Raw genomic sequence first — 22973 nt, 5'->3', positions numbered from 1 at the left:
AAGAATTTGTGCCCCTTTCTGTGTGCCAAGAATGGAAAACATTTCATTAAAAAATTCCATAGCATCAATTTGGCGCCTCTTGGATGCTGTGCCTGGGGACACGTGTCCCCCCTTGCCCCACTCTAGCTACGCCACTGTATTCAAATTATGAATTTGAGGAAAATGTCCAAGACTTCAAAATACTTTTTAGTTGCATATCGATAACGTGGCAACAGTCCACTGTATTTAATTTGCATCCAAGCCAAAAAACATTATTAACAGGCTATTTTTTATGATTAGATCTTCATGATAATTTATTTGATTCAAGTCAAAAACAGAGTCAAAAAAAAAAATTAGATATTCTTAATGTAACCAATATTGATTTTCTGTAAACATACAGCCAATTAACTATTTAGCATGACTGCACAAAGAGAAGCTGCGTAGAAATTTTCTTTTGTACTGCGGCGTAAGGTATTTAAAATGTGAATTTGAGAAAAATGTCCAAGGCTTAGAAGAAATACTTTTTACTTAGATATTGATAATGTGGCAACAATCCACTGCATTAAGACAAAAAAAAAAAAAAAAAAAAAAAAAAAAAAAAAAAAAAAAAACTATTTTTTATGATTAGATCTCCATGATAAGTTCTCTGATTCATTTCAAAACCGTGTTCAGAATCACGAAATTCAAAGAAACAGACTTTTCTATATCTCCAACCATCAGTCACGCGTTTCATGTTCTCAAATGTGCGACTTCAGAAATGTGCCCCTCATCTTATAAAATCGAACTTTCCTTGTATCTTGACAGCAGCCTTCTGAATTTTAATTAAATTACTGTATATTATATACCTTACAGGATGCATTTTACCAAGTTCTTTTGTTTGCTAATTTATCCTTGAGTTCTGAAATATTAAGGTTCATGATTTTTGGCAATTTTATATTAATTCGTGGAATGATTCGCTGCTGTTAGCGTTATATCATCAACGAAATATTTTAGAACAAGAAACATAAGAAATAAACTGAGTGGGATTCGAACGGCGAATCTTCCAGTTGGTAGCTGGACGTGTGAACCAGTTGTATTTATGAGGCAGAGCACTGGAAAAGACTATAGTTTTTCACATCATTATATACCTCCAATTTATCGCAAGAATTGCCGACTTATCCGCCATGGTACCTAAAAATAGGAGCTAATTGTTGCACTTCGCCCCCCTTTTGAGCACCATAATATTCTTTCTTTCTAATATACAAATCTGTGCGATTAAAGAATTCTCATAATTTAAAAAAAATTAGTGTGCGTTTCTCAGTTACAAGTTTCGCATTGTAGAAATGCAAATCTGTGTGTGCTTTCAAAGATTTCAAACCGTTAAATTGTAGGCTTTTGTGTTACTTATGCTGCTGAAATTTCACGTTAGATTTCAGTATATAAATTAATGCAAGCAAATTTTCAGCCAGATTATAATGTAATAATATCATGTAGATAATGCTAAATATATATCTGCGTGATAATATGTACCAATAAATTACGTGGATTGTATTCTAAATGAGTCCTTGGCTGTTTTAGGGCTGGCAGTGTGGAATGAATGAAAGATTTATTTTTTGCGAGCTCTAGAGATCATAGTGGGGTGGTAGTGTTTTGGGATAGGTAGTATATGGAAACAACACCTGCTTCACAATTTCGTAAATAATTGTTGTCTCCTATACATCTACCTATATCTATATTCAATCTGCACCTTTTACTTCCAGTATATGCTCAGAGTAGTACCACCCACAGTGAATACAGGCACAAGAAAGGAGTGGTGATGGCAAAGATACTGAAACCAAACATCCCCGTCAAGAATGGTGCTGTACATCTCATTGAGAGTCCTCTCATGATCATAGACATCACCGTCTGGCAGTTCCTTCAAAAGAGAAGGAGATTGTCGTAAGTACCATTCATACTGAAGTTTCCAAGTTTGCATTTTTCAATGTTTCTTTGTACGAAGGTTGCTATGGCCTTGGCAATAGTAAGTATTGTTAAGCGCAGACGATTCCAATCGAAAGATTGATATTTTTAACTATAATTTCTTCAGAATGTTTTACCATTTTTGCGTGATTTGTGTTGTTTACAGTAAATTGAAAATTCATCTCTGGCAAAAAAAATGGAATGGACTCGTGTACATTATCGTGTGATTATTTTTCATAACTTTCGACGTGGATTATCAAGACAAGAGAGCTTTGATGAACTTAATTCTTCATACAGCTATAAAGCACTATTCTACAGCACTGTAAAACACTGCTACAGTACAAACTCCATAATCCGGAATGATTATAATCCGGACATCACAGCCACAAACATTTTTTTTTGTATGCTTTATGCATGCGCGCATTGAAAGAAATGTTTAATAACATAAACAAATAACTATTAGCTTTGATTTTTTGTAAAATTTTATACCCTTTAGATCATAGTTATTCTTTGTTTCATAAATTACGGTTTCATATTTTTAATTGTATAATTTCTGGATGCCATCTTACCAGATTTAAATTGATGATCCAGAAAAACCCCTAATTCGGAATCGCCGAAGTTCCGATGAGTCTGGATTAAGGACTTTGTACTGTATAACGAATTCAATCGTGGTCGCCGTTCGCTCTAGGAGGAATTTCATGAGGGCCGACCAAAATCGGTTGTTCTGCGAGAAAATATCGTTGCTGTGCGTGATCTGATAAGACATAATGTGAGATTGAAGCATCTTTGGGCATTAGTATGACATGATTACTATGACAAACATCAATAATATATTAGATGAAAATATATGGCCGTGAAATAGATTTGTTCGCGTTGGATTCCACCTAATCTGAGAAACGCTCAAAAGAAGGATTGTGTCGATTGGTGCAAGGAAATGCTGATTTGTTCAAGGCGTGTCAGATGCTGTGTATAACATCTGCACGTGAGTGTGAAACAAAACAGCAGTCGACTGTATGGGTCTTTCAAGACGTGCGAAATCCAACAAAAAGCAAATGGTTGCCTATTTCTTCGGCATGACCATTAGAGCAACGCATGATGGTCAATTCACAATGATTTGTTTGCCAGAAGTCATCAGAGAAATTCAAAAAAAGCAGAAGAGATGAAACATTCTTTATTATGACAGTGCGAGCTCTTGCACATTGGCTCAAACAAAAGAATTTTTGATGAGTCACCCGCCATACAGGCCTTATTCGGCACCCAATGACATTTTTTATTCCTGCATATCAAAAATAAATTACGTAGCCAGCGATTTGCAACACCCGAAGTAGCTATTGATGCATTCAAATCACATGCAAAACTGTATTGATCTTCATGGAGAATATTTTGAAAAACAGTAAAACCAATTTCGATTATAAACATTTTTTTTTTCTTTATTATGCCAGATATATAAATAGCAACGCTCGTATAAATGATTAAAGATATGGATTTTCTATTTCGTTTCATTTACTAGAATACGAGGAAATGATGCAATGTATAGAAATTTATTAATTAAATACAGACAATTATTCAACATACTTTTGTACATTGGATGCTACCAGCAATGTATAAAAGCCGTCATTGTATAGAATACCTAGCCATTTTATAGGATGCCGAAAAATGGCCAACAGTGTAGAAATGATTAATATTTCGTACATTTCCTTGGGCATTATGTAGGGTACCAAAATTACAAACCGGCAGTATACGCAATTTACCTCCCAGTTAATTTCGAATATCCATAAATTTAATAATACATAATTCAGACGTTTAACACATTCATTCCATTCTTCCACATATTTCATACATTTTCATGCATTGTTTTCTTTAAGAAAGGTATAAATTTTGCTTTGTACAACGTTCATTTTTCGTTACACAGTTTGAATAAAAGCTTCTCAAAATAATGTCTTTATTTTCGACAAATGATCTTTTTTTTTAAACAAATAGCCCTAATCATGATCTTTTTTGGTGTTTGGTCTGTATCGAACTTTGTTTCTCCTTTCAGAAAATATTTTATTTAATCGTCTTAACTTCTATCGCATGTCGATATTGAACAAACACTTCTATAATCTGGCAGATCTACTGAATACTCTCCGAAACAACCAATACGCTTTCAGATTATAGTATTTTTCGGAAGTGGACATTATAAAAAGAACATTCAATACTGATGTTTATATAGATTCTCAAGAGTGCTGATAATTTTCATATTGGGTCATACAAGACAGGTCTTGAGAAGATTTATTTATTCATAATCTTTAATTCCCCCTTGTAGCAAGATTTTCTGGTTGTTGTTCTCATTAATATTGTTACATTTTTTTCTGACACTAATTCTTACGGTATTTTCTTCCTTCATGTTTTTATGGGGTTCATAAATTTGGAGTGAATAACGACGACACTTGGTGAAGTATCGAAACACATTTTATTTACCAATATTAATTAAATCAGGACAGCTCCAAAACACTTTTACAGTTGTCCAAGTATATTCTAAACACACTGGAACATTCAGCGACACAGCCTTCACACTGTCATGCAATAACGGTGGAGACAGCTTCGCTGCAAAGCTCATGACTCTGCTTGGTCATTCTCGGAACTTCACGTACTCTCGAGACTCTCCACGCTACAACTCGCGATGCACTCGACGACACACAGAGTACAGCTCCTGACTCTTAGGTTCAGTCGTTACTGGAGCTTAACACACTCTCTCAACGATGCACTAACCGTGGTACACCAAGATACTCATCGATGCACTCGACGACCCACTCCGCACTCGCTGGCCTGCTGTGAAATCGATCGTCTCCACATGGACTAACTAGATGAGACACACTAACTGACTGCAGACAGCAGGGTTTATATAGCTTTTGGCTTGTGTTCGAGATTTTTCTGGGCTAAACCTGTAAGAATTCGTTCCAGAAGGTTCTCAATCCGCCAAGGCATATCACCAATTTTGTTGCTAAATGGGCGATTTCTTGCCAAATGTGGCAATTCTGCCTTCCTTGCTATTTTATGGCAACTCTAAAACTTCTTTGCAGGGAAGCCATCTTACCGCGCCTGTACATTTCGTAACAATATATTAGCTGTTGTGTTTCGTGGGTTAATACAGCAATGGCAAACTGTAAAAAAGCCGCTTTTATTTTGCTTTTCTTTCCAATACAAGCTGGTTAGACATCATATCCAGCGATGAGCTAATAAACATTAGAAAAAGTCTTATAGTTTTTCTTTTAAAACAGAAAATATAATTATACATGAACAAGAAAATATTTTTAAATTAAAAAAAATCTGAAAGGTTTCAATTTTAAATTACGTCCAAAGGGGCATTTTTTTAACGTTTTGTGTGTTACCTTTATTCATTACATAACATGTTCTTTGCACTTAAACCATAAAATTCAGTTCAACAGCAATGTCGCAAAATAATTTTAAAATGAGCATATCTTTAGAATTTCCGATACACATTGTGATAAAACAACGCTATCTACAGCCATCCAATTCTACAGCGCTGGAGATAAAAAGCTATTTACAGCACTGGAGATAAAAAGGTCCCCCCGGCAAGAGTGTTGCCATCGCTGGTTTTTAAATCATTGAGTTTGTTAATCAAAGTTTGTTAAAGTTTTACAAAATATTAAATCGATCATAAAACAAATTCCAAATTTGGGCTTTCAGATGCCCATATTCGTAGTAGGATTCATTTATTCAAAACCGGATGGCTGTAGATAGCATTATTTTGTCACAATGCGAGAAGCGTACATGCATTTATGCAGATTCTTCATTATTTAATTTCTTTAAATATAATGGAGGGCAATTATTTAATTTTGGCACCAATTTTATAATGTATTTGGTGGCAACAATTTGAAAAGTGATTCAATGTAAAATGCCAAAATGAAAACAATGGTCCTTCAGGGTTAAAGCCCCTTACATTTAAAATCTATCCTACATTCAATTCGGAATAAATCAGGTGCAAAAAATAAAAACCAGAACCACAGTGGCAAATTCTATGGAAGGGGCAAAAATACCCAAACCAAAAATGAAAAAAGAAATTAACATCTTTCGCTACATCGTTATCAGGGTGTTGGTGCAACGAAAGAGGTAAATAAATCAGCCTGTTTCTGAGCAATGTTGCAAATTAATTTTAAAATAAGCATGTCTTTAGAATTTCCGATACAGAGTCTTGCGCACTGGAGATAAGAATGTTTTTTTCGTACAGTGTTGCCACTGCTCGCTTCAAAATCGTTTAATTTTTTAATCAAAAATTTGTTGAAGTGTTACAATATCTGAAATCAATAATAAAACAGATTTCAAATTAGGGCATTCACATGCGCATATTCTATGGAAGATTACGTTATTCAAATTTTCTAGTACCTAGAAAATTGGTACCGTTGTTTCTCTCTAGGTACCGTTGTTTTATCACAATGCGAGAAACATACATGCATTTATGCAGATTCTTCATTATTCAATTTCTTCAAATATAATGCAGGTCGATATTATTTGGTGGCAACGATTTAAAAAGTGATACAGTCTTTTAAAGTTTTCAATGCAAAATCGCAAAACAAAAACAATAGTCCTTCAGTACAAAACCCCATTGTAATAATAAAAAAATCAGAAATTATTACAGATGTTTCATGAAAAAAGGTGCAAAATTAATTATGCGCTTCAATTTATCAGCAGCTAAACTTTTAAGCTACGAATATAAGAAGTTCATAACTTAAAAGGCTCTAAAGCTGAGCAATTAATTTAAAATTAATGATATCAATATAAGGATTTTAGGCTTAAATTCTCTTAAAGGATTCCCATTTAAAGAGTTGTTCGTTAAATCTCAAACATATTGTTGCGTATATACGGGTTAAGAATTAAATGCACAAGTCCAGTGAAAAATTAACAAAATTTATTATTATCACAAAAATTAAAACAAAGTGCTTGAATTTCCCTAGATATTTGCACAATATTACAATATCTCACAGTATTTATCTTTTAACTACTCAAACATTCAACAGAACTTAATTCAAAACTAATCCGCGAAGTCGTTACAGTCAACAAGAGCAGTTTTCTAAACAAACTTTTATAACAACAACTAACTAACTAACTGAATTGCCAATGCCAATGCCAGTGAGGAAACATTTCAGAGTCCCTATGGTAAACAAACCATCCACCTCCACATCAGAAGAGTAATGATGAGCAAGGCTGAGGGAAACCAGAAAGGAGGGAAGGGAGGAGAGGAGGAAAGCCTATATGGCAGGCGAGTTCATGGTGCAACATGAGATCCTCGTTCCGAGATGGTTGAGTGTTGGGAGAAATCACGGCTGAGTAAAAAAGAGGATGAAGAATCATTGGCAATGGCAAATCTGAGAAGAATAAGGGTGGTAGGATGAAAGAGAAGAGTGAGAAAGAGCAGGTAATGTACTGGAGCAACTAGCTGAATTGAGAGGTTTTCTTCCTTTTTATAAGCTTTATAAATCCACACGCGAGAATTTTCTAGCACTTTTTCGAAATCAAAAAGAGATATTTATTTATTAAATGTTAAATGCACGTGTTCTTGTATTTTAAATTTTCCAGTTTAGCTTTCTTTTAATATTTGTTACGAGCTGTTCTGCACGGAAAGTAAAACAATTTTATTTATAATTCTACTAACATTAACTATTTTAATACCAAGTATTATAGATCCAAAGAAGTTCTTGTTCTAAAAACATTTTATGTCAAGTTAAAAGCTTCGTCAGTTTAAGCAATACTGTAGAGATAGTTTCCATAAAGACTAGCTTTATTTATAATGTAAGAAATTTTGTTATTGAATTTACCAGTTAGAACCATCTCAATGAAATCCCAAATTCATTTATTTTAATTTTATGCTTTAATATGAAATTTAATGCTTTAGCCTTTCTTCTTCTGCCCATGGATATTTTACTTCTTTCATACCTCAGATGATAAACGTTAAATATCGCTTCTCTTATTAACAAATGAAAACAGATGGCATTGTCTAGCCCCTGTTAAAATTTTAAATTTAATAAAAACACACTTGTGCAAACCGATACAAAATCAATTCAGACATAATACTCAGAAAGAGAAATTAATAAAATGTATTTAGGCTTCCCTACAACTTAATGTGGCTAGAGTGACTGGGGTCCAGTTAGCAGGCATTAGGTCCCAACTGAAGGATATATTAGTCAGTAGGTAGCCTAGCCAGTCAACTTTGGAGTGAGAATATAACAGATTCCTTTATGCTACAGCCCATCAGCAGCAGAGCAATAAAGACGCTAAACACTGGTAGATCTGACCTGGGTTTGATTCCAGGCGAACGGGCTGGCTGAATGGGTCTTTTCGTGGTTTTCACCATGTTTAACATGTATATGATCCAGTTCTCTTAGAAAGTCCTCCACGAAGGCATCCTTTAGGCTAATATAGCCCTCACGAACTTTGTCATAATTGAAGGCCTGATAGTGACCTGATAGTGAGACTGCCTTACACAGATTAAAGCCAGACCTCCGGATATTTATTTGTATTAAATTTAAAAAAAAAAAAAAAAAAAAAAAAAATATTTTTTTTTAAATTTTTATTTTTTTACATGGGCATACAGAGTCGTTTTTCTTTACAGAGTTATGAGTTACATTGTTCTGTTTTGGTCATAATGATACTTCTTGACATGACATGACTTCAGACTAACTTTATACTTTTACATGCTAATATTTCAGAAACATTTGGTAAACTTTAGAACATTGGAGACTTCCTGGTGTGAGCTTTCTTTGAAAATTCTTTGCTATTTTTAGTGGTTTTCCTGGTGTGAGCTTTCTTTGAAAATTCTTTGCTATTTTTAGTGGTATCAAAAAATTCACTACAATTTAGTTCATATTTAATTTAGAAGCTTAGTACAGGGTTGCCACGTTACCGGGAAAACTGGAAAAAGTCAGGGAATTCGAAAATTGACCAAAATAAGCGATTTTTGTGCCGACCTCGGAAGAGATAACTTTTTGGCGAATTGTGTATCATGTGAGCGTCATTCGGGCAGCTGGCATAGAGCCAATTTTCGCAGCTCCAATTTGATTGTCTTTTAGAAAGGCAAAGCAAGTTTCCCACAATTTTTGGTTTCCAGCAACCTCAAGAATCGAGAGAATCGCATGTGCAATGCATGAACTAAAGAAAGTACCTGTTCTCGTATAAAACAAAATGGGTTAAATCGCTACCATGGAGGTTAGAATCAAAGAATATGTATTGTAAAGAAGGAAAACCTCTCTGCAACAGACGTGGCTCCATTCCATAATAGAGGGAAACAGCTACACATGCGCGATATATCTGTCGCCAAAGCTTGAAACCGGTATCGAAGTTCGAAGGTCACGTTATCAAGAGTTCATAAAATGAATATCGTTTAAAATTTCTTTAAACTCTAAAGGAAAAGAAAATATTTTTTGGCGCAAGTAAATTAATTCATGGATTAGCTATTTTAAGCCCCCCCCCCCTCAAAAAAAAAAAAACTACGAAAATTTGTTTTTAAAGTTATTGCGAAAAATCCAAGAAGAAACGTTCTTTGATAAAACGTTTCTTGGATTTTTCGCAATAATTTAAAAACGGATTTTTGTAGTTTTCTTTTTTGGATTGGATTAGGATTATTCAATTATGGCAAAGCACATGAGAGCTATCTGCCTAAAGGGAGGGATGCCTTCCTGGAGGACTTTCTAAGGGAAACTGACTCGTATACACGTTACACATGGGGGAAAACCACGAAAACGCCCATGCAGCCTCCCTGTTCGTGGGATTCGAACCTCGACCAAACTACCAGTGTTCAGCGACTTTACCGCTCGACCGCTGGTGGGCTTTACAAAATATGAAATCGATAATAAAACAAATTCCAAATTTGAAATTTGGGCTTTCAGATGCCCCTATTCGCATGGTTCTAGGTACTGTTGTTTTATCACGATGCAAGAAACATACATACATTAATGCAAATTCTTCATTATTAAATTTCTTCAAATATAATTCAGGGCAATAATATTTGGTGGGAACAGTTTAAAAAGTGATACAGCCATTTATAGTGTTTCAATGCAAAACAAAAACAATAGTCCCTCAGGGACAAAAAGCCCCTTTGAACTAAAAATTTAAAAGAATCATTTTTCTAAAGCAATCCGAGACGGCTATTAAAGTTGCCGCAGCTCTTAGAAGGGCTAACAATGGGTTTTATTTTTTACCGTTTTTCAGATTATAGCAGGGGTTCTCAACTAGGGACAATGAAATCAGCCTGTATGAACTTATTTGATTTTGAAATAACCAGTTTTGTTTAGTTATTTACCTTTTCTATTTTCTGTAATTTCCTGCCAGAATTATATTTCAGTTTTGCGCATTATGCGAAATAGGGTAGAAAGATGCCATTTAAGCTGGCATCTGAGACACTTCAAGCAAAGTGTTTTCTGCCATTTGGCCACATTGTTTCGCTGATATTTCAAGTTGGCTATTTTACAAACGTGTATATTAATTCCCGGTTTGTGTATGTCGGTGGTAGGGTTAAAAGCCAATTCGCGTTAATTACCACTGTGTAGTCTTGCCTTATTATTTAGCCTAGGCTTAGTTTTAATTTTATAATTCTGTATTGAAAAATTACAGCCAAAAGTATTGCCCAAGTTTCTTAAGCACTAGGAATGCCAATGGTGAATCCTTTATTGAGTTGAATAAAAGAGCCTTTTCACCCTTCGTACGCACTGTTATTAATACTGTTAATCTTAGCGAACAGCCACTTCGCAGTTCAGGTATGGATCTATCCAGCAAAAGGAACTTTAATTTAGCTAGAGTCTTACAATTATTGTAAGACTGCCAATTATTAGTAGATCCAAGGGCTAGGTTAGCCCAGAAGGGACATTAGTCTCAAAACGGCATTTTGCGTCGAGTAACTATCAACGATTGTATCACTTTTTAAACTGTTGCCACCAAATATTATCACCCTGTATTATATTTAAAGAAATTAAATAACAAAGAATCTGCATGGATGTATATATATATATTTCTCGCACTGTAGAAAAAGATACCTAGAGCCATGAGATTTCGAATAACATAGTCTACCATCCGAATATGGGCACCTGGAAGCCCTATTCTTGAATTTCACATTTCTTTAATTATCTGCTTCATATTTTTTAAATTTTAACGAATTGCAACTCAACGATTCCAAAGTGAGCGGTGGCAACACACCGTACGGAATAAAATATTGTAATCTACAGCGCACGAGACTGTCTATCGGAAATTTAAAAGTTATGATGAGTTTTAATGCCTTTAACCCAAAGATGCGTTAGTCCAAATGCTCTCGAAACGCGCATGTATCTGTAAATGAAAAACAAAATTGTCCCTTTAGGCACAATATAAAATCTGAAAGTTTTCAGAATTTTTTTTTATGTTCCTTGCTTAATTTATAAAACACATAAAAAGTAATCTAAATTTAAATAAATGCATATTGTATTTTTCGAGTTTTGGAGAGGAGGGAGGACTAAAATGATTTTATAGTAGTGGTGAAAGGTTACATGGTAGAAAAGACTGAGTGCAACTGGGATATACCCACCAGTTAACTAATTATCCGCTTGCTTTTGTTCAAAATGCTTTATATTCAGAGAATTCAGTGATTATGAATGTGAACATTCCGCCTACAGTAAATTTTGGAGAAGTCTAAGGGAGCGACTGAAATTTCGAAAAATCTGAAAGGTTTCAGATTTTTAAAAAAAATTACGTCCAAATGGATGTTATTTAATGTTTTGTTTACCTTTATTTATTAAATACATCTACTTTTCGTCGCCCACTTTTCCAGGAACAAAGTATGTTTAGCAACTGATATGTGCATTGTTAACATGCTCCGTTTGTTGACTTGGTCAATCGCCTGATTTTCATAGAAGTTGGCTGACGAAAACCTAATGCAAAGATTCGAAAGGAAATCATTTAATTCTGCATGTATTTTTGAGCCCAGTCTCAAAATTGCTTAGAAGATTAAAAGCATTTTCAATTCTGCTTCAAAAGAAACTAATGCTTGTACAGAGCAACCATATAATTGTTATCGAAGATCCTTAATTTTTTAAAAATTCCTATTTCTATTCTCGTCGAAATATTGGATGACATGAAAAACTGAAATAACATAAATTTAAAGAGTTTTTAAAATTATTGTACATTTTATATCCGTGTGCTTACTTTGATGCTTCATTAGGATTAAACTATTTTTAAGATTAGCGACTCTTCACCATAATCGCGAATGGGCAATTTTTTTTGCACCCAGTTGGGGCAATTTTTTTCCACCCAGTTCGGGCAATTTTTTTTGCACCCAGTTGGGGCAATTTTTTTCCACCCAGTTTGGGCAATTTTTTTTCCATCCCAGTTGGGGCAAATTTTTTCCCACCCCACACCCCAGTCGGGGCAATTTTTCCCCACCCCAGTTGGGGCAATATTCCACCCCAGTTGGGGCAATTTTTTCCACCCCAGTTTGAGCAATTTTTCCCACCCCAGTTCGGGCAATTTTTTTCCCACCCCAGTTGGGGCAATTTTTTTTGCAATTTTTTTAGGAGTTTAGTTTGTATCCCGAAATGCCGGAATAGCAGTAAACTGAAGAATATAAAGGGTAATTAATACCCTTCCTATCTTGTGTCATATCTTCTACAATTTCAGAGAACATAGTTTAAAGTAAACTCATTGTTCTACTCGGAGCACTCACATGTGTGCCAAATCAATTAGGCGAAATAGTAGTTCTGATAAATGTTTTAATAGGAACTGGCAGCGGGAATCCAACACTGGCGACATGTTAATATTAGTGGTGTCACTTAAAAATTAAGGCTGTGTAGAAATGTGAATACCTATTTTTGTAAAAAAGCAACTAGAACTTGCTTAATAGGTATGGCGTTCACTCATAGCGGGAGCGCAACTATGGCAACGCGAACCTGAGACAGGTGATGTGAGAGCAATAGTATGGTGACGCGGTATGGTGAGTTTTCCAAATCTTATGTGTAGACGGTGGCTTTCTTCTTATTTTGATGGTCAAGAGCGCACAATTTCACCCAGATCGGAATAAAAGTGTACATTTGTACAAATTACACAACAAAGAAAAACGTGCACAGATTTTTATATGTACAGATTATTCTAATAAATTCGGTTAGCGTTATTTCATAGGTTCAGATAATTTATATGAATTTCGGCTTTTTTCGGCTTAGTTTGTGAAAAATATAAGAATTAATTTGAAGGGAAAATTAAAATTCCTGCACTTTGTTGAATGAGAAAAATCTGCTGCGTGGTCAGCGTAAATATTTAATTTGGCTAGTGGCAATGCATTTCTTTTATATAACTTGTTTGCTAAAGTTGGGTGACAAATATATTGCGATTTGCAACAGACTTCTTTTATACCCCTGCGCTAAATGATTACATTTGAAAAATAAATATTATCTTATGCTTTGCAGAATTGGCAACAAAAAGCTTTACGGATGACCGGAAACACACGTCCTTATTTATGTTTTATTATTGATTTAGCTAAAATTACAGTGCAATTACTGCTAATTTCATTAACATACAAGTAATCCAACCTCATTATTGCTGTTTTATATGCTTATATATTTTCTGTAAAAATGCGTTTCTTTGCGTTTCTAAAAGCAGGCTGTAAACATAAATGTTTGGGAAACACAGCTTTAAATCTGTTAACTGAAAGTTACATTTAGGATCATTTTAGAATAGCTAACTTTGACAAATGTTGCTCATTTTCGCAATATCATTTGTAATGCTAACGAGCAAGAATTTTAAATTCTAGAGACAATGAAATTATTGCGAGAATTTCATTCAGCTCCCGTAAGGTAACTGAAGGAGGAATCTAGCATTGTTAGAAAGAGAATTATCGCTTGAAAATTAAATTCCTATTTAGTAACATACAGTTTAATGAAAATGATTGAAGCCAAAGTATCATTGCATAAAAAGGAATTTTGATCAACGCAATCGAAACGAGGTAATTCTTTATATTTTACTATACAAAACTTTTATGTAAATTTGATAAATATTGTTGCTAGCGTACGGGTTCGTAATGAATTGAATGCACAAGTCCGATGAAAAATGAATACAATTAATTTTTATCACAATGAATAAGAAACCAAAATGCTTAAATTTTCTTAGAGATATTTGTACAGCATCCCAATATTTCACAGTAGTTATCTTTTGAACTACTAAAACATTCAACATAACTTAATTCAAAACAGAGAAAGCTAATCCGATTTCGCTACAATCATTAACAGCAAAAAGTAAACAACTGAATTGAGATGTTTTCTTCCAGCTTTTTATAAGCTTTTCAAATCACGCACGAGAACCTTCTCCTATTTTCTCGACTTCTTTGGATATTAAAAGAGTACAATTATGAAATATCGATTGTTAAAATGTTAGATGCACGTGCCTCGTGTATTTAATTTTTCCGGCGCAGCTTTCTCTTCAAATAACTCTCGTGATGCATTGCATGGGCATATAAAACACTTTTAATAACAATTCTATTAAAAATAGCAAACTAAATAAATGCAAAATCCGTAACAATACCTAATTTTATGTAAATATGATATAAAATGATTCGCATTTCACTTTAGAAGGCTAAAGTATCTGAATAGAAAAGTGGCAAGATATTACATTAGCGCCTGAGTAAAATTTAAAAAAACATAGAGGTGACTGCAGTTTTTTACATATCGTTATCGTTGTTCTTTGGCATTTTCATAGTATCTTACGTTACTTTTGACAAGAACGATAGCATTCTAGGTACTTCTTTGGTTAGATGTATGGTACAACGGGATTTGGCGAAATGATGATGAGCAGTAAATGGGTCATTTTGGTCTTGGCGACAATTTTCAAAAACGTGTCAAGGCCGTATACTAGAATTATACCTCAAAATCTTTTTAAACCTTTTTTTTTTTTTTTCTTTTTAATAAATACCTTGTCATTTTGCAGTAAAATAAAAAAATAGTAATCAGTCTAATGATGTAATATAACTATATTCGCTAAAATATCGTTGATTATTAAAAATAAAAAATAGTAATCAGTCTAATGATGTAATATAACTATATTCGCTAAAATATCGTTGATTATTCTAATTCAATTTTTAAGTAATTATGTTTATGTTATTCATATCATTTAATGTTGCTAATGCTCTAAATTTATTTATTATTAGTAAATAATATTTCCAAATTTCAGGAAATTTTCTGTGGCATAATCCTGAAATTAATTCTAGCAGTATGATGATATACCATCACGAAATTTAATTAACATATTTTTTTCCTAATGTATGCTGCGAAATAAATATAAAATACCTCAATTTATTAAAAAAAAAAAAACATTAAATAGATTTCTTTCTTTCGTTTAGCTACAGAATGTCTGCAAAAAAAGCCTTATTTTATTCCAGATTGGGCAGATTCTAATCTCAATCTTCAGTGGAGAAAACAACTTCTATTATAATTATACTTGTGTTTTCAAGTGTTAAGGTGCCTTTTACGAAGACAACTCACACAAATTAAATTTATCTAAAATCTAACCTAACTATTTAGCATTGCTTTGTGATTTATTAGGACCAGATTAGGCTCGTGTTGAACTGGTGATGATCATGAGTAATAATTAAATAAAACATACAATTGTTATCCAATGTATTGTTATGAATTTGGTATTTAAAAAGCTAATCTTAGTTCAATTATAAATTAAATTAAATGGTACAGTGCAGCGCGTGACGAATATTAAAAGAAAGCTAAGCCGGAAAATTGAAAATACAAGAGCGCGTGCATTAAATAAATAAATATCTCTTTTTGATTTCGAGAAAGTACCGGAAAATTCTAGCGCGTGATTTTAAAATCTTATAAAAGGAGGAAAACATCTCAGTTCGTAGTAGTTGCTTAGTTTGTTGTTGTTTAGAAAACTGCTCTTGTTGATTGTAGCGAATTCGCGGATTAGCTTTCTTTAGCTGTTTTGAATTACGTTCTATTGGACATTTGAGTAGTTAAAAGATAACTACTGTGAGATATTGTAATACTGCATGATAATTTGAGAAAATTTAAGCATTTTTGTTGTGATAATAATAAATTTTTGTCCATTTTTCATCGGACTTGTGCATTCATTTCATAACGAACCCGTATGCACACAACAATTTTTGGTATCAGAAGTGGGATTTGAATGCCAATCACAAGAGCGATGGAAAAGCAGTTAAGACAGCTGATATCAGCCTTTGCTGCATTTAAAGAGGAAATGAAAACAGGTCAAGAAGAAATGAAAGAGGAGATGAAATCTAATCAGGAAAAGATTGAAGCGGGACAGGAAGAAATGAAAGCGGGACAGGAATCCGTTAAAGACGAGATGAAATCTAGTAAAGGCGAGATGAAAGCAGGTCAAGAGGAAATGAAAAGAGAAATTACCTGCGTAATAGAAAACAAATTCGAGGCTATAGAAGGTAGAATAGACTCTGTCGAAAGTAAGGTTGGAGAAATTGAAGAAAGAGTCTCCTCCGTTAAAGAACAAATAGAAGAGAGAGTTTCTGCTATGGAGGAATGAATTGAAGGAAGAGTTTGTGCCGTCCAACACCAAATCGAGAAACAAATTGATGATAGGGTTTCTGCAGTAGCCAAAGAAGTGGATATTTTAAAGAAATTCGTAGCGACGGCAGGGAACAATAGTGATGGCTTTAAATTTCTACCTATGCCTGCTCGTCCCTCTCTGAAGTTATCTACATATGATGCGAAGACCTCCTGGCAGGTGTATAAAACACAATTTTCTATCGTTGCGGATGCGAATGGATGGGATTCCCAAGCTAAGGCCTGTCATCTCGCCGCTTCTTTAAAAGCCGACGCAGCGGATATACTTCAGACTCTTCCCGAAAACAAAAGGTTAGATTTCGAAGCTCTGTCCGGCGCCTTGGAGCTGCGCTTCGGGGAGAAATGTTTAAAAGACTACAGCAGGCTCCAATTAAAATCCCGTCAACAGAAGCTTACCGAAACACTTCAGGAGCTCGCCACGGATGTTGAAAGGCTGTCACATCACGCCTTTTCGGAGTGCCCGACAGAAACAAGAGAAATCCTGTCCCTGCAATATTTCAACGATTGCATCCGGGACCCTGAAATACAGAAAGCACTGCGAATGGCGGATGTTAAAGATGTAAAAAGCGCTCTGTTGTACGCCGTGAATTTGGAGGCAGCCCAGCAAGCAACTCGTAGAGATCGCTACCCAGTCAGAGCTGTGCGAGTCCACGAGCCAGGGGATCAATTGATGGCTCGTTTAGATGATTTATCCAGACAAGTCGATGCTTTGATACGGAGTAGCAGTGAGAACAAAGTGGCTGTAAGGTGTTGGAGATGTCGTTCTGAAGGTCACCTACGACGGCATTGCAGAACACCCAGGGCACGGATAATAAAACGGATGAGTTGACAAGACCAGTGAATGCTTTAAGATGGAATAGTGGTGAAAAGAAACCGATGCTAAAGTGCTGGAATTGCGGTGTTGAATGCCACCTACGAAGGAACTGCAGAACACTCTAGAGCACGGAAAATAAGGCATACGATTTAAACATACAATTAAATGTCACGGGAAGGAAAAGGACTGACAAGAAACCAAAGTGCTGGAACTGTGGAGCAGAAGGCCACGTGCGAAGGAACTGCAGAATACCCCGAAGCACGAAAATTGAGACCATTTCCCAGCGACAACGGAGGAAACAAACAATGAATGATCATATCGAGGAACAGAGGTTGCCATGGAATGAAAAACCTTGTTTTAAAGCGCTCAAGATTTCTACAGTGAGTGGCAACAGTAACGGACTGTCCATCAATGGCCATGTCGATGGAGTTCCTTGCAATATGATCATTGACACAGGAGCTAATGTTACCATCATTCGGAGAGATTTAGCTCAACAGTTTAAAGATAAACTTATTTGGACGCCATCCTCTGTTACCCTTCAGACTGCGTGTGGTGACAAGATCGACATAGCTGGGAAGTTAAACGTGAACATTACGTTTGGAAGTGCCGCCTACCATCACACGGCATATGTGGTGGATATTACAGATCCATGCATACTCGTACTGGACTTTTTAAGGAAACACAATTTTTCCTTAGACTTCAGAAACGATAAACTGCTTTCAGAATGTAAAGACATGACTATCCATCCTTAGAAGGGGTCCTCACCTGGAAATGCCGACGCCTTGTCCGAAAGACCCAGCTCGGGAAGCTGCCGAAATCATACTAGGGTCGAAAAGAAACGCAAGACTACCAACTGTTCTCCATCACAAATGCTCTTCGGTAGTGACCTTCGTCTGCCTTGTGACCGCCTGTTTGATCGCCATACGGATGCGCCTTCATCGCCTGAGGAATACATCCAAGATGTCCAGGCCCGTTTTGAAGTGACGCACCGTTCCGTACGAAAGCGAGTGAGCCTGGCGACAGGGAAAGGGAAGTCCAGATACAACAGGAGAGCTACTAGACATAGATCCAACAAAGGAGACAAGGTGTGGTTGTGGAAGCCGATTCAACGAAAAGGACTTAGTCCTAAATTACAGTCACCTTCGGTTGGTCCATATACAGTGCTGAACAGACTGAATGACGACGTGGTTCGGATCCGTAAGTCTTCGAACTCTAAACCTAAAGTTGTTCATTATGACAGGTTAGCTCGCACCTATGGCCATAGTACATAATGTAAATAATTGTAAATAGTATGAGACCATGGTCCATTTTGTTTTTAAATGTGTATTTGATTTGATTTGTATTTAGTATTTGATTTGCATTAAGCATTTGATTTGTTTTATTTATTGCATTTATTGTTCATGTTGTTTATTATTGTAATGTAATGCTTATTAATGCATTTATGCCACAGTTGTAAGTTTAGCTTCCTGTCCAGGGATTGTACTGCCCGGGACGTGCAGTCCTTGGGAAGGGGACAGTGTTACGAATTTGGTATTTAAAAAGCTAATGTTAGTTCAATTATAAATTAAATGGTTTTATTTCTCGCACAGTGCAGCGCGTGACGAATATTAAAAGAAAGCTAAGCCGGAAAATTGAAAATACAAGAGCACGTGCATTAAATAAATAAATATCTCTTTTTGATTTCGAGAAAGTACCGGAAAATTCTAGTGCGTGATTTTAAAATCTTATAAAAGGAGGAAAACATCTCAGTTCGTAGTAGTTGCTTAGTTTGTTGTTGTTTAGAAAACTGCTCTTGTTGATTGTAGCGAATTCGCGGATTAGCTTTCTTTAGCTGTTTTGAATTACGTTCTATTGGACATTTGAGTAGTTAAAAGATAACTACTGTGAGATATTGTAATACTGCATGATAATTTGAGAAAATTTAAGCATTTTTGTTGTGATAATAATAAATTTTTGTCCATTTTTCATCGGACTTGTGCATTCATTTCATAACGAACCCGTATGCACACAACAATTTTTGGTATCAGAAGTGGGATTTGAATGCCAATCACAAGAGCGATGGAAAAGCAGTTAAGACAGCTGATATCAGCCTTTGCTGCATTTAAAGAGGAAATGAAAACAGGTCAAGAAGAAATGAAAGAGGAGATGAAATCTAATCAGGAAAAGATTGAAGCGGGACAGGAAGAAATGAAAGCGGGACAGGAATCCGTTAAAGACGAGATGAAATCTAGTAAAGGCGAGATGAAAGCAGGTCAAGAGGAAATGAAAAGAGAAATTACCTGCGTAATAGAAAACAAATTCGAGGCTATAGAAGGTAGAATAGACTCTGTCGAAAGTAAGGTTGGAGAAATTGAAGAAAGAGTCTCCTCCGTTAAAGAACAAATAGAAGAGAGAGTTTCTGCTATGGAGGAATGAATTGAAGGAAGAGTTTGTGCCGTCCAACACCAAATCGAGAAACAAATTGATGATAGGGTTTCTGCAGTAGCCAAAGAAGTGGATATTTTAAAGAAATTCGTAGCGACGGCAGGGAACAATAGTGATGGCTTTAAATTTCTACCTATGCCTGCTCGTCCCTCTCTGAAGTTATCTACATATGATGCGAAGACCTCCTGGCAGGTGTATAAAACACAATTTTCTATCGTTGCGGATGCGAATGGATGGGATTCCCAAGCTAAGGCCTGTCATCTCGCCGCTTCTTTAAAAGCCGACGCAGCGGATATACTTCAGACTCTTCTCGAAAACAAAAGGTTAGATTTCGAAGCTCTGTCCGGCGCCTTGGAGCTGCGCTTCGGGGAGAAATGTTTAAAAGACTACAGCAGGCTCCAATTAAAATCCCGTCAACAGAAGCTTACCGAAACACTTCAGGAGCTCGCCACGGATGTTGAAAGGCTGTCACATCACGCCTTTTCGGAGTGCCCGACAGAAACAAGAGAAATCCTGTCCCTGCAATATTTCAACGATTGCATCCGGGACCCTGAAATACAGAAAGCACTGCGAATGGCGGATGTTAAAGATGTAAAAAGCGCTCTGTTGTACGCCGTGAATTTGGAGGCAGCCCAGCAAGCAACTCGTAGAGATCGCTACCCAGTCAGAGCTGTGCGAGTCCACGAGCCAGGGGATCAATTGATGGCTCGTTTAGATGATTTATCCAGACAAGTCGATGCTTTGATACGGAGTAGCAGTGAGAACAAAGTGGCTGTAAGGTGTTGGAGATGTCGTTCTGAAGGTCACCTACGACGGCATTGCAGAACATCCAGGGCACGGATAATAAAACGGATGAGTTGACAAGACCAGTGAATGCTTTAAGATGGAATAGTGGTGAAAAGAAACCGATGCTAAAGTGCTGGAATTGCGGTGTTGAATGCCACCTACGAAGGAACTGCAGAACACTCTAGAGCACGGAAAATAAGGCATACGATTTAAACATACAATTAAATGTCACGGGAAGGAAAAGGACTGACAAGAAACCAAAGTGCTGGAACTGTGGAGCAGAAGGCCACGTGCGAAGGAACTGCAGAATACCCCGAAGCACGAAAATTGAGACCATTTCCCAGCGACAACGGAGGAAACAAATGAATGACCATATCGAGGAACAGAGGTTGCCATGGAATGAAAAACCTTGTTTTAAAGCGCTCAAGATTTCTACAGTGAGTGGCAACAGTAACGGACTGTCCATCAATGGCCATGTCGATGGAGTTCCTTGCAATATGATCATTGACACAGGAGCTAATGTTACCATCATTCGGAGAGATTTAGCTCAACAGTTTAAAGATAAACTTATTTGGACGCCATCCTCTGTTACCCTTCAGACTGCGTGTGGTGACAAGATCGACATAGCTGGGAAGTTAAACGTGAACATTACGTTTGGAAGTGCCGCCTACCATCACACGGCATATGTGGTGGATATTACAGATCCATGCATACTCGTACTGGACTTTTTAAGGAAACACAATTTTTCCTTAGACTTCAGAAACGATAAACTGCTTTCAGAATGTAAAGACATGACTATCCATCCTTAGAAGGGGTCCTCACCTGGAAATGCCGACGCCTTGTCCGAAAGACCCAGCTCGGGAAGCTGCCGAAATCATACTAGGGTCGAAAAGAAACGCAAGACTACCAACTGTTCTCCATCACAAATGCTCTTCGGTAGTGACCTTCGTCTGCCTTGTGACCGCCTGTTTGATCGCCATACGGATGCGCCTTCATCGCCTGAGGAATACATCCAAGATGTCCAGGCCCGTTTTGAAGTGACGCACCGTTCCGTACGAAAGCGAGTGAGTCTGGCGACAGGGAAAGGGAAGTCCAGATACAACAGGAGAGCTACTAGACATAGATCCAACAAAGGAGACAAGGTGTGGTTGTGGAAGCCGATTCAACGAAAAGGACTTAGTCCTAAATTACAGTCACCTTCGGTTGGTCCATATACAGTGCTGAACAGACTGAATGACGACGTGGTTCGGATCCGTAAGTCTTCGAACTCTAAACCTAAAGTTGTTCATTATGACAGGTTAGCTCGCACCTATGGCCATAGTACATAATGTAAATAATTGTAAATAGTATGAGACCATGGTCCATTTTGTTTTTAAATGTGTATTTGATTTGATTTGTATTTAGTATTTGATTTGCATTAAGCATTTGATTTGTTTTATTTATTGCATTTATTGTTCATGTTGTTTATTATTGTAATGTAATGCTTATTAATGCATTTATGCCACAGTTGTAAGTTTAGCTTCCTGTCCAGGGATTGTACTGCCCGGGACGTGCAGTCCTTGGGAAGGGGACAGTGTTACGAATTTGGTATTTAAAAAGCTAATGTTAGTTCAATTATAAATTAAATGGTTTTATTTCTCGCACAGTGCAGCGCGTGACGAATATTAAAAGAAAGCTAAGCCGGAAAATTGAAAATACAAGAGCACGTGCATTAAATAAATAAATATCTCTTTTTGATTTCGAGAAAGTACCGGAAAATTCTAGTGCGTGATTTTAAAATCTTATAAAAGGAGGAAAACATCTCAGTTCGTAGTAGTTGCTTAGTTTGTTGTTGTTTAGAAAACTGCTCTTGTTGATTGTAGCGAATTCGCGGATTAGCTTTCTTTAGCTGTTTTGAATTACGTTCTATTGGACATTTGAGTAGTTAAAAGATAACTACTGTGAGATATTGTAATACTGCATGATAATTTGAGAAAATTTAAGCATTTTTGTTGTGATAATAATAAATTTTTGTTCATTTTTCATCGAACTTGTGCATTCATTTCATAACGAACCCGTACGCACACAACAGTATATATCTTAAATTTTAGAAAGTTTCTTAAGTGGAAAAGTAAACAAAATTATCAAACAAAGTATACCAAGAATAATTAAGAATAAATGTCCTCTGGGATTTATTTAATAAATAAGTGAATTTGATGCACAATACAAGTAATAATATAATTAATTTACCTCTTAGCACAGCCAACGGACATTACATGTATAGACTGGAATTTTCTTGAAACACACCTGAAAAACCTGGAAAAGTCAGGGAATTTCATTCTCCTGTTTGAGTGGCAACCCTGTTAGTAAAGCTTCATTCAGCTATTATTATATTCATTAATGAGAATTCTGTTTCGCCTGGTGCCATGCTGAAAGTGTTTTTATGCAATTTGAATCAGATAGGCAATGAAATGTCCTTTTTTTTTTTTTTTTTC

The 22973-nt window shown here is 36.0% G+C and overlaps 1 protein-coding gene across 1 annotated transcript in view; it reads left to right on the top strand.

Moving 5' to 3' along the window:
* LOC146995595 (uncharacterized) overlaps positions 1–22973 on the top strand; it is a 169624-nt gene that overhangs the window by 142564 nt on the left and 4087 nt on the right. The gene's annotated exons all lie outside the window — the stretch shown is intronic.

Source organism: Stegodyphus dumicola, chromosome 9 (assembly GCF_044657685.1).
Source record: "Stegodyphus dumicola isolate Sdum_Otavi_A_Nest chromosome 9, ASM4465768v1".
NCBI classification, from domain to species: Eukaryota; Metazoa; Arthropoda; class Arachnida; order Araneae; family Eresidae; genus Stegodyphus; species Stegodyphus dumicola.
The sequence above is the reverse complement of the archived record's forward strand: the minus strand, read 5'-3'. Positions and strand labels throughout refer to the sequence as shown.